This window comes from Falco punctatus, assembly GCF_963210335.1.
Source record: "Falco punctatus genome assembly, chromosome: 14".
Lineage (NCBI taxonomy): Eukaryota > Metazoa > Chordata > Aves > Falconiformes > Falconidae > Falco > Falco punctatus.
Genome location: NC_137594.1, coordinates 16,492,158 through 16,506,467, shown reverse-complemented (window position 1 = coordinate 16,506,467; position 14,310 = coordinate 16,492,158). Strand labels below are relative to the sequence as shown.

The 14,310-nt window shown below is 38.4% G+C and overlaps 1 protein-coding gene across 7 annotated transcripts in view; it reads right to left on the bottom strand.

Annotated features, from left to right (window-relative positions):
* ADCY7 (adenylate cyclase 7) overlaps positions 1-14,310 on the bottom strand; it is a 67,112-nt gene that overhangs the window by 37,540 nt on the left and 15,262 nt on the right. For 3 of the 7 annotated variants that reach the window (XM_080411216.1, XM_080411217.1, XM_080411218.1), the window contains one exon: positions 7,903-8,055. The exons of 1 other annotated variant lie outside the window; for it this stretch is intronic. The gene's annotated coding sequence lies outside the window, so the exon portion shown is untranslated. Of the gene's footprint in view, positions 1-470; positions 566-4,942; positions 5,087-7,902; positions 8,056-14,310 lie in introns of all 7 variants that reach the window. 3 more of the 7 variants (XM_080411220.1, XM_080411221.1, XM_080411219.1) reach the window with 3 other exon arrangements.

Here is a 14,310-nt window from a genome sequence, read left to right as displayed (position 1 = left end):
CAATGAAAAAGTTCCTTAATATAACTGCAGAAATAAGATTTTGAGGGTAATTTTTATGATAATATTTATTTTGAGAGGCAGCTTTATTTTTCCAGTTAGCAGGAACGAATCCATTGTCTAAAAATAACTACTAATTGCTAAGCAGTAAAACATTTGCAATTATGAGAGACAATTAATCCTGTCTTGGGCTACTTAATATTGAATTCCAAGAAAAATTACTGCACGGCTTGCTTTCTGTAATTTTATGCTTCTATGTCAATGAAAAAACAATACCAGGGACAATCTCTATTCTTCAGAACTGTACTGTGAGGCTGTGGTTCAGTTATCTAACGTTCAAAAGATTAAAAAAATGTCAAATGTCAGCTTAGAACTACCTCTGAATATTATTTGAGAGTTTTACAAGACACCAAGTTGGAGAGAAATGTCTGTTCAATGGTTTAATCCATTTTAATAAAAAAAGAGATTGCTACCTTATCGATTTGTGTATTCCTCCGCTGATCTTCATAGATATACATTACAAGTAATTATGAATAATCCTGGGTCACAGCGTTTTCTTCTCAAAACTCTGTTAGGTAAAGAAACCCCCAAACAATACTATATTGACTTACCAAGAATCTATAATACACTACATAAATGCTACTGTGAGATGTATAATTCAACTCCTGAACTAGTTTCAATCTGCATCCCATGTCCCACTACCACTACCGCTCCCCTTTTTAAAAACTACTACAGAGCAATGTGTGCTCCTGCAGTACATGTTTTAAAATGCAAGTTACTTGCAACACAAAATTAGCTGAGAATCGTGCAATTATGCATTAGTTAAATAAACATGGGTTTGTGTGACAAATGTAATGACTTGCCAGTCATCACCTTCCAATCAAAAACAGAAATTCACACATGCACATGTCAGTATAGGAATTGCATTTCAGCTCCAAAACCACTCCAAACACTTAAACAGCTTTTTGAGGTCTTTTTTTTTTTTTTTTTAAGCTATTATGGGTATTACCCTCTTCCCATTAACATACAAGACAACCTTTTTTTTTTTTTTTTTTTAAGAAATTTTAACAGACTTGGCTGAAAGCCACCGCTTTTTGTGCCCCTCCCCTTCTCTGAATTTTTCCAGCAGCCTTCTGAAAATGTAGAAGACCGGCTTGAGAGAGAAAAAGATTGTCTCACAGATGGCACCACACACTAGTAAAAGCATCCATTTAACATACTCTTTTTTACATATTTAAGGATCACGTGAGTATTTTGCTTTTTTTGGTCATTGTTTCTTAGAGATTTGCCATTCTGACACCACAAGAGAGGTGTAACCCTGAAATGGCAGCAGGCCACAAAAACCAAATAGCACTCCCAGCAGCACCAGTGGCAAACACACCAAGCCAAACGGGGACTGGATGTGGGCTGCTGCCATAAGACCATGGAGCTCTGATCATCAGTTTATCAAGAAAGCACCTCATTTCTTTAGAAACCTTCACTGTGTTCAAAGAATTAGAAAGGAGAAGGAGCAATCTGCCAACCAGGTTAATATATAAGAAACAACCCCAGCAGTATGGGTTGGAAACTGCACTGAAAACCCACAGGAACATCTACCAAACAAACAAACAAACACTATTTACTCAGATCTAGGCTGGCTCCACAGTCATCTGCATGCCAATTACCGTGAAACACATCTGGTCAGACAAAAGAAATTTGCCCAGTGAATATGTAAGAACACCGGACATGTGATAGGCATAAAAGATTGGACAATAGGATTCCTTCCAGAAGGTGAATCAGAATAGCTTCAGCCTTCCAAATCTACTCTGTTTCAAGTACAGAACAAGGTTGCATTCAGATTCAGCAACAGAAAGTTATCTAGCTAAGTACCGGGCAAGACCTGGCGCACATGCACAGCCACCTTTCACTTACGAGCAAAAAAGACAGCGTTTCTATCATCCACAAATCTGAGTATTTCTGACTGCTCTATGCTTTCCTTCCCATAGCTAGGAATTTCCAAGCATTGCTAAACTCTCTGGTCTCCTACTGACAAAGCCATAGGATTTTGTTACAGAAAATATGAAAGCAAACAGTTCATTACGCTGCTAAGCTTGGACTGAAGCTCTTTTGTTCTCCCAGGCTAGCTGAAACTGTCCACAGTGCTTTGTGTCAATACACAATGTTTTCTTAAGAATTGGCCTGGACTCAACAGTTGCAGAATAGACATGACCGTACTACAGAGCCTATGGAGAGCGAGGGTTTTAAAGAGAACTGAAACATGATATCATGGGCTACACTAACAAGTCATATGACAAAAGTCAGAGAAGCCCCCCCCCCTTATTTTTTTTTTTTTTCCTCCAGTTTGCCCAAGGTAAGTAGCTACAAAAATGCAAGTCTCTTCACAAGAAAAATCTAGGAACATGCACCACATAGACCAACTCTTTACTGAGGCAAAGCAGAAAGTTCAGGGCAGATGAGGTAAATCAGCTGATGGGGTAAGAACACGATTCCTCGTGCCTCCAAAGCAGCAAGGACTCCCCCATTTCTTATCTCCAGCCTTGTCATAAACAATATGCAATATGCCCCTGCTTAACAGCCTTCCCCCCATGCACTTGCATTGCAGGCATATTTTCGTAATATACTTTAATAATATCGCTAGTTATTAAACAGTGCATCATTCTTCCTTCCATCTGATATTCCAAATAGGCTATTGCTACTTTCCAAGGAACACCAGCACTGTATTTTCCATTCTAATAGCCAAGGGTTACCCAAATAATTTCGTTAGCACCTCAGATTTATTCTCTGGTCAGGTGACCATCTATAAAATAATGTGTTTCCAAGTTGGAGGTGATTTTTGCTCCCAGCGATTCACTCGGCCCTACCTGTGCACAGTCCAACCAGCACAGATGAAGCAAGCACAGAACAGCCAGGAAAAGTCAAGCTGATTTTTCTATCAACTTGAAATAGAAACATTTCAAATACTTGCATTTCCTAAGCCCCTTGAAACTTCTAGATACAAAGGTTTTATTTCTCTGAAACAATACTGAATGGGCAAATGCTGCAAAGCTCCAGGATTCTCAAGATGCCTCTCAAGGTATATTGACATTAAAATTTGGCTTGAGTCTGGTAATAACTAAAGGGTCTTGCCCCTGGGCCCCAGCTCTTTCAACCAGCAGTAATGTTCACTATCCAGCAGCTCATCCCTAATCCTCACTGCCTGCCTGGAGCCAAAGGTAGGAGCTGCTTTTGTACGCACATCCATCTCAACTATCTCTCGGTCATCCACTTTCCACCTAGAGCTTAAGTAAGCAGCAGGGGCCCATCAGTTTTCCCTCACAACATGCAGGTGCATTTGTTTCAGGCACACTGCATTTGGCCTTTTTTTGCTAGCTTGGTTGCAGGCTGGGGAGCGGGTCTGGTAAACGTGCACCCTCCTGCCCACTCGCTCACGCAGCAGGATGCTCAGGTGGCCAGTGACCATGTCCTTTGTCCCCTCTCTTGGGAGAACTATTTACAGCAGCTAGTGACCAAGTTAATGCCTTTCAAATGGGATCTGAGTACATTGCAGTTCTGTTCTTCAAAGCTACTGATGTATTCCCAAACACATCCACAGTAACTGCCTGGACAATTTTTAAAGTATTTTTTCCACTTAGCTGTTCATTTGTCAAGGACGCAAGTCTTGCTCACCTAAAGCTGCCTGTTTGCTAAAAAGCAGTCTCACCCATGGAATTTTAGAACAAACCCCAATAGTAAGAGCCAAGTGAAGTGATATACGTTGCCTTATTCCTCTCAAAAACTGCTGCACAAAAGCAAGCAGAACCAGTTTTTCCATCTTTAACTACTACAGCACCAAAGACTGAGGGTACAGTTATGATTTCCATTCTACCTTTTCTTTCACATAAATGACAACAGTGTTTCTAAAATTACTTTAGCAATTTCCATGACAAGAATGATTGCTGACCATAATTACCCATTAACAGATACTAAAAGGGAATTAGAAATCTATGAACATCCAGTAGAATAAACGAAGGAGATTAGTAGCTGTATTATGAATCTCAGGCAAGAATCTCTCTAGTCTAGTGGACTCCACAACGATTCAGTCTAGGAAACAAACATTAGCAATCCAAATATACAACACAGAAATACCGTTCACATTAGAGACCACACTTCTTTCTTTTAGACTTGGCTTTCAAATGCCAGCCTGCAGTTACCTTAGCTTTTTCTACTCATACGAAAATATTAAAGGCGAACAGATGCATTTTTAATGACCTATCTGCTAGCAGTGGTAAATATTACTTGCACAGGTAAGTTTCTTTGCAAAGGTAAACTTATATATATATATTTCTAAGGTTTTCACGTGAAATTTCACCTTCCTTAATTACATTTAATTTCTGAAGAGCTCCTTCTACAATACAGAAAAATCTTACTTCTATTTACCTTCTATTTTCTTACAAAAAGTAACATACCCACTTCAACACATCATCATGCAAAACTGTATTTACATTAAAAAGCCTAATCGATACAAAAAAGTAGTCTGCCAAAAAAAAAAAAAAAAAAAAAAAATCAGGAGGCAGAAGAAGTCCCACCATGTGTCAGAACAATTGGTAAAATACAACACTACACCACCTAGGCTGTGCCTTTGAACACTGAGAGACATGACAATGATAGTGTTAAGTATACTGCAAAGAAAGTGTTGAAATTGAACTCTTATTATTCATTCTTATTTCAATAGATTGCTTCTTCTCAAGGTATCGGTTCTACAATAACCTTTAAAATAGGAATAACAAGTTGCATAATTTGAAAATTGTTTTTCAGTCACTAGAAGAAATGGAAGATGTGAAATAACAGAGGTTTGAAAAACAACTGAGCTCAACAGCCAGGTCAGACCACCCAAAGGAGGGGGTTCTCACCCACTCGGACCCCCTGTCCTATGCCAGCTGCATGGCCTGCCTGCCCAGGCACCCACCTCCTGCACCCGCCGAGCTCCAAAGGGAAGTTTGGAAGAAGTCATCAAATACAACAATATAAAGGTTGGTTTTGGCAGGTTCCTTCTCTGACAGGGTGGTGGATTGCAACAGTGAGAAGAGGTATAAATGAGCCAGCCCAGTGTCTGAAAAGGAAAGGCAAACCACAAATAGGAAAGCAAGGCCAGCAGCAAGTTGTTAAACTGACTCGTCACTTCTCACAGGTCCACAGCCTAAGAAAAAGAATACAAAGAATATCACTTTTGGAACTGGGGGTGTTGTTGCTTATTTTTTAATACCACTATTATTACAGAATGTGCTTTGAGGAAAGAGATTACAGTCACAGAAAGAAACCTCTATGCTAGCCATCCAGGTAGGACACAGAAATGGTGACAGATGGTGGCTCAGGAAACTGAAGATTTGTCATTTAAGACCAGCTCACAAACTAAGTGTAAAAGAAAGAAGAATCTGTATAACCAGATTGGTGCAACTGAGTTACATGCAAGGGTTTACTACTGTTCTAAGGTAGTTTATTGTGCAAACACATGATGGTTCAACCAAAAAATCTATTAAGCCTTATAACTAACTGCTGGGCCTGGCTCAGTGGGGTGGAGGTAGAGGGGTAGTAGTCCTTTTATAATGCTGGTTTTCATAAGCAGCAAAATCCAGGGTGTAAAATGATACATCACATCAGAAGGGAATTGAGCTGTGCTTTGCATCTTTCAAAGTCCAAGGTGTGTAATTATTTCATTATTCCCAGACTCCCTGTCACACATTACAGATAGATTTTCTGACTTCAGCTGGTTTAAAAATGAACTTACCACTACAAAAGTCAATATTCCACTTACACTTGTCACATATTTTAAATATGCCTCAGCTTTCCTATCGCAACAAGGAAGCACAGACTGCTGATGTGACAAAGTCAGAGCACAAGGACTCTTCTATGGCTAAATACTCCAACAGATGTTCAAAAAGAAAAAACAAATTAAAAAAATCACTGTGAACAGGATTGTAATGGGCATCACACCTTATTCTTATTCTTCCCATTTCACTTCGTTATTTAGGGGGAGTGTTACAGTTCAACACAGAAATGCATCTTTCCCACCTCTAGGGTAAATAGTGTATTTGCACAGAACAGGTGCAATCATAATATGGCAAGGGATAAGGGCCACGCTATGGGCGGGAAGAAGATAAAACCTGTCCTGAACAAGATAAGAAATTGTTTGCTATTTAGATTCAGTCCAACTAAAACCAGTAAAACAGAGAAGGAGGCTCAAAGACAAGAACTTCTCTGTCCTGTCTACAATACTTCCACGCTACTGAAGTGAGAAGAAATACATACAGGCAGATGAAATTCAACTAATGCACTGACATCAACAACTTTGGTTTCTTTCCAGTCTCTAATTTTTCAGATGAACTAACACTGACATACACACTGAAAACGTGTCACTGAATAGTAGGTAATGGACCTTTAAGGCTGCTCAAAGCATAAATCAGCACTATCTTCCTACTGTACTCTGTTATCAGTGTAGCGTTCTATTAAAGAACCAAATATTTTTTTAAAGCAGTTTTGCCAAGCATCATAACCAAAACACAAGAGCAAAGCCTTCATACTATTTATGAAACAAGGGGGAATGGAAGGAGACAGATTAAATCCAGTCGCCCCTTTACTTAATGACTAGTACTTCAAGAGTAAATCCTATCAAGTACGTGTTTTAAAAATCTTATTTCTATATACTATTTATTACAGGGGAATTTTAATGTTCCCCAAACTTCTTCACATGTCAACCATGCAACATTTGTTACACCACCACATCCGTACTTCACAGCCAAAAACACTAAAACTAAAACTAACACTTGCAATAAGGAAGTTCCCTCCCTTGGATTTTAAGTATTAAAAACACCACCAAGGAGACATACCTATGCTTCTAATAAAAGCATTGTTTCTACAGTCATAGCCTACCTCAGGACACAACAGCAATCAAATATGCACAATACTTCTAGAAAAGTTTTCCAAAATAGGTCCTTTGCAGACTCATTCTGAAATAAAACAACGATAATGGGATGCAAACCTCTAAAATCATGCGTTTTCAGTCCCACTTGATAGCAACACACACTTCAAAACTGTTAGGAGTTGTATACGTATTTTTCACTGATCCAGATGACATGCCAAATGAGCCAAGTGTTCATGAGTGCCTGGGTAAGCTCTCTTGGATCATAGAAAGAGCAAAGCCATGCACAAGCAGTGAGAGCTTACTACATACAACCAACATGCCTCACGGGATTTTTATTTTTTTATTATTTCCACCCTAAGTTTGATTGCCTATTAAGATAATGGAACGTCTGAACACAGATCTAATCACTGTCATCCTTCTTGTTTCATCTTATCTTTCATCTCACCATTTTCAAAGCTTTGCTTGACAACCAGCCCTACCATTCCCAACTCTGACAGGCTACTGGAAACCCGACACTGTGTAAAGCACTGACTTGCCAAGGGGAACAGGGGTATCTCCCCTAGCAACAGCCAAAATGAAGCAGACGCTTTGAAATTAAATTCTCCTTAAGCATTTTTATCCTTTGGATCTGCTGATATAAGTCCAGTTCAATAGCGCTAAAACAGAACTAGCGAATACCAAAACCTTGAAATAATACAATGGTCACAGCAAAACTTCAGGGTATGGCAAAAGTCCCTTTTTCTAAAAAGCTATGCAGTTACTGCCTCAGAGCAACATGAAGTCCGCAGAAGAACTTTCCGAAATAGTAAAGTATGCAGCCACTACCCTAGTGAAGGTTATCGCTGATCAGTATCTAACCAATCCCCAGGGCTGTGTGCAGCCATTGAGAAAGCACTTTTTACCTGGACTGTAATGTTGAACTGTGCATAGCAGATTACTTTGGGCTTTTATGGTTCTAAATCTTACTGAGACTACTGATAAAAACCACATGCTTGTTGTTTGCTCACCATTGCAGGCCACAGGATTTATCGGCAAAATTCGTATTTCTCCACTCCACGATGGTCTGTGCGATCATTTTGGAATTCCTGCAGTAGGGTGAGCGCAGCCCACTCAGGTATGATCCTTGACACTAAATCTTTTGAAGTATCACATGCACCAACCTGCAACAAGACAGGAAATCTTTACTCCAAGGACCATTGCAAGCTTTAATAATGCTTCTATTTCTTCCCCTCTTTGTTCAAGGAAGAAAAAATTACTCAATCTCCGTCTCCACGTACTATGAACCTTTTATCCAGACAATCAATAGAAGAAAAAGTACTTAACCATACTGGGGCAAGCTGCAGCATGAATGTAACTTGATTGAAATACTTAATGGTAGATGGAAATGTCTGAAAAGAAGGCTGAAGATTGATGAGGGGTATTTTTTATGCTAACTGATCCCAATGCTTTTCAAGCAAGGCCTCTGTGACAGCAAAAGGTACTCTGCTAAAAGTAAGAGAATATTTTGCTAACTTTTACAGCATTCTTGATAATGAAAGCCCTGCATTTTTCAGTAAGTTTTATTATGCAGAAGTTCAAATATCAGCAATTAAAAAAAAAAACAATCCAAGAAAAACTTTAATAAAACAATGTATAATTCAAACCAGCATAAAATATTTTTTGAGATTTTGAGTCACAGATCAGCAAATATGACAACATGGCAGGAAAACCAGCTAAAAAAAAAACAATCAAACAAAAAAAAACCAAATTCCCTTCCTACACCTTGCAGTTCTGGATAAAAACTCACCTACCACTACTGTAGAAATTAAAGAGATTCTGCCTAGTAGGTTTGTTTGTCTTGGAGCACAAGAAGGGCAGAAAGGCACATTCCTAGGATGTCATGAACAGAAAATTGTATCTCCAGGTAGGCAGATGATCAGAAGACACAGTCAGGTTATCATCCTCAAGGATGCGCACCAGCTGTCTAGTAGGAACAGCCTTTGGCTTTGTCCTCCTCTTCCTTCTTTATTATCTTCATATGCATTATGGGAACAACTGTTCGGATGTGACAAGATGCCAAAGAAGTTCAATACCACAGCAAAGTACCAGGCCCTGGGAGGAGGCATGGCTGCTCACTACTGGTTGTTGGAATCCAATACACACTCACCAGGGACAGGAACCAAGTGGAGCAAACGGTTATACAGTAGTGCTGAAATAATGACTCAGAGGAGAAGAGGCCCAGAGCCTCTTCAGAGGAAATTGGAATTAAGACGTCAGTGGGAAACCTGATGCAATTTAAATAGCTGTGCTAGGAAGGGAACATATCAACATGTATTTTATTGTTCACCCCAAAGCTCCACCACTAGAGACCCACTTTAGAAACCGAAAGGCAAGTGAAACTGCCAAATAATCTGGCATAAAATCAGAGTGGATGCAAAGTATTTTATTGCAAAAAAAATTCAAATAAACCTATAGTCATTTTCTGTTAAATTTTTGCTAGGATATACAAACTACTTTAATCACCACTCAAAATAGGCACTCTGTTCCGTCACAGTGGGTTAAATGTCCAGTTTATACCTAAGCCCTGGGACAGTTGTGACCAAGTCCCATTACTTTTTGGCCAGGAGTTAGTTCCACATAGCCAAGCTCAACAGACATCCGAACTTATAAAAGTTAGGTGGAAACTGGAGATGATTCTTAAGAAAAAGGTCAAAACCCTGACAAAGTCTTCTGGCAGCCTTGGAGATAGATGAGAGGAAAAAACAGTAAGACATCTTGCAGAGTTCATCTGAAAAGACAGATACAAATCTGCTGTGTCTGTGCATGTGTTAAGAGCAGATAAAAATAAGACTTTGTTTAACCTCTGTTACATGTTCAGTCTGAAACACCCGAATAAGCTGCTGCTTTACTTTCACCTTGTTATGTATCCAGTATTAAGGATGAGTCCATGGTAATCAACATGACCTCATATTCCTTTGAAAAGGACCAGTGCTGTATGGACAGCAATACTGGGCAACAGTTTACTGGTATTCATAGGGAAAATGAGGATGCCCAAATAGTTAGCATGTCCCAGAAGTTTCATAATGCCTTTTAGAAAAATATGCTGTGACAGTTCTTAAAAATCATCCCAGAAACAACACTCTTCAGAGATTTTAGAAGAGGAGCTAAAGGACTGAGAATTGTTTTCAATATTTATGAAGGTACTTAATCGTAGCAATTCATACTTGCAATGTACATAGTTAACTTTTAGTAAGGATTATGCCAAATTCACAGTGCCACTGATTTTTTAAAAAATGATTTTTTAAAGATGTACCTAAAAACACAACTTTCACCAGAGCCCCTGATCAACAGTTACATGCAAGATCCATCTTAGTCCCAGAGGGACTGAGCTGCTGCTTCCCCAGAAGCGTTCTCAGGATCAGGTCCTGAGGACAGTATACTTCCTGTCATACACAAACATTGTAAACAAAGATAACATGTGAGAGAAATACTTTACATCAAAATGTAGGGGAGGGGTAGTGGGGTGGGGTGGGGTAACAAAAAAAAAAAAGATTCTTTCTATATTTGTAACTGAAGCTCCTCAGAGGCGCAGAGACCAGTCTGCTGATAAGCAGCAAGTTTCCGGAAGTAAAGTGATACGCAGCCTAAGTACTTTGAGCCATTTTTTGATCTGCAAGACAGACAAACCTCTCTGCATTCAACACTAACCACAGGCACCTATTTCCCTAGCAACAGCTTGCAGGCCATTTTCATTTTGACTGAAGAACATTTAACCAGTTATATTACGAGCACAGCGCCTTGCTCCTGTAACAGCAGTTGCTTTTCGCACCTACCAAATTGTAATTTGCCTACTATCGAGCTGGTGGATCGATGCTGCACCTGCAGCACAGATCTGCTTTATCATGGGAGGGTTTTTTATTTTCAAGTATCTAAACTTTATCAAGTTAAAACTGGTCAAAGATTAAAAAAACCCTAGAGTATTAAAAAAAGGTCTTCCTTTAGCTCTTTAGTAACAGCTCTGTTTATTACTATTTTCAGGATTTTTCCTTTGGTTTAGGTCTAGAGTATTAGAGCACACAAGAAGAGGAGGACATGACAACAGTTCTTGATTAATTTTAGAGATACTTCATTAGCTTCAAGAAACAACAAATACCACATAACAGAAACTCCAGAATGGAAGGATGGATTATTTTTGTATTATAAAATCTCAGATTTATCATACTTCACTGAATATAACATTTGTTTGGAGCAAAGACTTGCAAAATTGTTTGATTCTTCCCAGTTTTATTAAAGACATCTGTTGACTAATCATTCACCAGCATATTAAATAAACTGTGGAAATCCAGATTTCACTGTGGTTATGGAAATTAAACAGAAGTTAACAAAACATCAGTTTTGACTCCTTTTTCTTTTTCAAAAAAACAGCCCCCTTCACTTTTTTCTTCTGATCCAATTATGAGAAACACTTTGTATTCTGACCAGTAGCTTAATTTTTTTTTAAACATAATCTGAATTATTCATTATAACAGCTTTGGCTACTGTTCCTAAAAATGTTCATGCTACCCTTACTTGGACTTTCTGACTAGTTCAGTGGACACCTCCACAAACCTCTGTAAAGAAACACTGCAGTGCACCAAGGCTTTCTGGTTATCTACTTAGTTTATTTATTAACTTAAAAGTATAAAGTTGCCACGAGTCTCAAGAGTTTACTCTGCTAGTAGGCATAACAGCAACACCAATACTGCTGAAGCCCTAATTTGAATGCTCATCCTGAACAGCCACAATTATAGAAGTATCTTAATTTAGTTCTAATTAATAACATTTACACTGATAAGTGAAATATTTTTACAGGAAATCTTTTGTATCATTTTTTAATGACTTCACTAATAAACTGAACTGAAATGCTGACATTCATTTGAAGTCTTTTTGGGCAAAATATAGTGGCATAATGTCTAGCCGGTATAGGTTGGGAAGTATTTTATATCAAATCTGCAAAAAACATTTCATTACAATAATTTTAACTGAACAAAAGTATTTTAAAACAAAAACGTGATTTGTATTATAAACATACTGTGCTACAACTGTATCTTAAAAGACCATTTTATAACACGCCAAAGTTATTTCCCCCTCAGCTACATATAGTCCGTATTTAAGAACTCTGGTTTTTTCAGAAATGTTTAAAATGTATTTCATATTATCTATTTTTTTAAATAAACAATAATTTATAAATCAAAACTATTATAAACACTAAGATGCTTCTTTCTACTTTACTGCTGGGCTAATAGTTACAGATCTCCTAAAGATCACTTCCACATTATCCTAAACGATACTATAAAGAAATATAAACTGAACTGATGCTTAGGTTGAAGTTTACTTTATTCAGAGATGTCCAAGGCAGTTTATTGCAGAAACAATATAAACACTCAGGAACAAAAAGTCAGAACAAAGCAAGCAATATTAGATAAAACTGGCACTGCTTCCTCTCCTATATGCCACCTCCAAAACTACATTGAAAAACCACAAGAAGTCGAGAGTGTATAGATTTCTCCCATAAAAGGGATTTTAAAATTCCTAAGCTACAACATGAAGGAGCATGCTGACTGTACATACTACAGCCCACTGAACAGCCTTCAGTTCCTTTCTTCATTTTACCTCTTATTGCATTTGAACCTGTCTGCCACTGTCTTATAAATTCACATGAAATAAGATCCTCCTCTGGATACACCTAGAAAACTGGATTTCTACACAAAGACTGGTTTCTGGTCTCTTGGGAGTAACATTTAATTAATGCAGCAATTACTTTCTGAATGTGGGTGAAGTAACAGCACACACACATACACAGAGCCAATCTTAGAAAGTACTGCTAAGAAAGTCTCCAAGAGTTTCTGGTAAGATCTTTCTTGCTCTGACAGGTCTAAAGGTTACGTAGCACTGCTGGAGTGGTTTTCAGTTTCAGTAATCAGGGTTTTTCCACCTGGTACAAGAAGTTAATTAACAACTTAGGAAACAGTAGTTCATATTTAAACTATTTCACATCTAAAATTGCAACTTTTTTTAATAAGCAAATGCAACAACAGAAACATCATTAGTACAAGGCTGCTTCAAAGAATGCACAGTTTCCGCTGTTGCAGCTGCAGCAATCTGGCTTCAGTGGAAACTATTTGACAAAACTCAGCATGGGTCTATCTGAAGCTCGCTCGCTCTCTCTCAGCACATTCACACTACCATCTGGTTTACATGTATACCTTTACAGCGCTGGTAGTGATGGGGATTTACACCAAAACTGAATGAAAAGCACTATGGAGTTGAAACCCTACAGGATCAGCCAAAGGAGACAGAATATGTGCCAAACTAATAATGCGACAGTGGACTTCAGCTATTCACCTGTAAGCAGATCAAATGGCAAAATGAAAAATGTCAGAAATTCAGAAATTAAAAGCTAGGAAGTAACAATTCAAAACTGAGAAAAAGCAATATCCTTTAATAAAATATAATTGAACTATACAACATCCATAAAAATCCCAGAGTTTATCTTTTGATGATGAAGGAGGAAATAAGAAGTTTTCATGAACACTATACTACAACAAAATACAAACTACTAATGGAATTAAGCCATATCCCTAAGATCTGACCTGCTGGCAAGTTTCCTAAAAGGTAACCCACAATTCAAAGACTTCCCATTCTACACAGAAACACAAGGAGACAGCAAGTAGTTACACAAAGGGAAAGCGTTCGACAAAAATCCATGCTATGAAGCACCTCAGGAGCAGATCTGGGAAGAGAATCCAGGCTTGATAGTTCACTGACCAAATCTTACCCAATAGATCAGGGAGCTCCTGTAGAAGCACAAATTACCCATTTAATTAGTGTCACAGCCATTTCCCTGCTTTTCAAATTCTGATTACTTTTAACTTGCACTGAAGTTGTTTGGTACATTTTAAGAGCAGGCCTGAGATCCAAATACTGCCAAAACCCCAAGAAAGTTCTTTTGATAACCACATCCTGTGGTTAAAGCATAATAAATTCCAGAGGTTTTTTTCTCACTCATAATCCCATCTTTCCATCCTGTACGAATATAAGTTCTCAACCTTCTGTAGCCCTTAGCCCCTGTATGAGAAGGATGACCACTGTGGTTAAAGCAAAGAACTCAAAACCCATTTTCTAGCTTTTGGCTCTCCCGCAGTTTCCTGCTGGCTGGCTGGCTCCGAGTGTGTGGCATGCCTTTTTTCTCTCTCCCAAAGGAACTGGCTTAATACCATCACCCACCCACAAAAGGTGCCAGCAAGATAAATGAATACTCACAAGACATTTTAAGAATACAGTAGCCCCAAGCTTATGACACAAATAATTCTGGACTATAAAAATGCATTACAGTATACATCCTCATGGACACTTCAATCTTTTGCTGGATTTTAATCTCGTACCTCTAGAAACTG